Genomic DNA, 1,637 nt, shown 5'->3' on the forward strand with positions numbered 1-1,637 from the left:
GGGGGGAACACGTCATTCATTAAATAGGAAAGAGTCAGAACTCAGAAAACATTCTATTTATATTTTTGTTCTGTGTTCCTCTTTCGTACATTCTGTTCACTTCAGAGCAGTACAAGTTTTATCTTGGCCTAAGAGGGAAACCTGAAAAATCCATGCTCAAAATAATATTCCTAATGTTAAAATTATGCACAGTTTGAGTAAATACAACTAAAAATTGGCCACAAAGCACTATTTACCTTGGAGTATGTTGAGTCTTACAGAACTAAAGATAATGACTAAAGAATACTTTTAGCTTGATTTCACRTGCACATTTACATGATATAAAAACTAAATGTTTTTATGTTAAATTGTAATCATACTATYGTGATCAATTATAATGAAACAGTGATTGAACTGTTCTGAGAGGTAAGGTGTGGTTTTCTGTTCTGTTGGGAACCCCAAATGTTTTTTCATAGCAGAGAAGCAAAAAGTCCATATTTAGCTTTATACACACCTCAAGAAAACAACATTCAWTTGTATCATATTTTCACATTTTACTAGCTGCAGCCGTGCACCAACAACAAAGGCTGTGTTCCATTTCAAAATGCTTAATACAAGTTTAAATCTTAAATGTTGTCTATTTCGGAATGGAATGGAGCCTTTGCCGTTGGTGCATGGCTGCAGCTAGTAAAATAAGAARATATGATATGTGCTTTGSCTAAATGTTAAATTTTACATTTAAGGATTTATTATGGCCCCCGCACGCGAAGCGTAAGCAGGAGTCATATTGTTTACGTACTGTTGTTTTTTTCCCCTCCGGAGATTTTTGGTCAACCGTAGCACAAAAACGGCTGCACCAGTCAACAAGAAATTTGGCAGGACTGTAGATGAGTCCGACCTACACTGCACCAGCCAACGGTTTTACAATAGACCCCATATTTGAGGAGGGGGCTCCTTTCAAAGTGGGCGTGTCTGGACATACAAAAATGCTTATAACTCAGAAACTGTTCAACATAGGAGCTTCAGATTTCTTTTGTTGTTTAGCTCTAATGAAGCTCTATCCATCAGGCCCACCATTCAGTGCCCCCCACCCCCCCAGACCCCCGATTTAATTTAAAAAGGGGTTTCTCTGGACATGCAAAAGTGCTTATAATTCAGAAACTGTTCAAGATAGGAGCTTAAGTTTTTTTTTTGGTTGTTTAGCTCTGATGAAGCTCTATCCATCAGGCCCACTAATCAGTGCCCACCCCCCCAACCCCCAATTTATCTGAAAAAGTCAAGTAGGGGTCTCTGCGGACAAGTGGGTGTGTCCCAACGAAAGGCGATTCTAAAGCGACACGCCTGATTTGACGGACTTTGTTAAAGGGACACACCTGACTGGACAAGCAAAAAAGGGGCGACACCATACGGCACCACCTGATTGGACAAGAACAAAAGGGGCGTTACTGTACGGCACCATTTTTTCTGGAGAACCCTACTTGGGTCACATTTCTCCTGGTTAACCTTAGTGTTGGGGTCAGGGTCAGGCTGTAAAGACATCAAGCAGGGTCTAACGATACCATTATGTAGGCCTCRTAGCCCACAGTGTTTATGCTTTAGACACGCCCACTCTTGTGGCACGCCCACTTTGATTCCGCAGATAACCCCTTCTTGAAAAA

General features: G+C 40.8%; 1 protein-coding gene across 1 annotated transcript in view; it reads right to left on the reverse strand.

Annotated features, from left to right (window-relative positions):
- pglyrp6 (peptidoglycan recognition protein 6) overlaps positions 1-1,637 on the reverse strand; it is a 7,065-nt gene that overhangs the window by 4,096 nt on the left and 1,332 nt on the right. The gene's annotated exons all lie outside the window — the stretch shown is intronic.

This window comes from Austrofundulus limnaeus, unplaced genomic scaffold (assembly GCF_001266775.1).
Source record: "Austrofundulus limnaeus strain Quisiro unplaced genomic scaffold, Austrofundulus_limnaeus-1.0 Scaffold53, whole genome shotgun sequence".
NCBI classification, from domain to species: domain Eukaryota; kingdom Metazoa; phylum Chordata; class Actinopteri; order Cyprinodontiformes; family Rivulidae; genus Austrofundulus; species Austrofundulus limnaeus.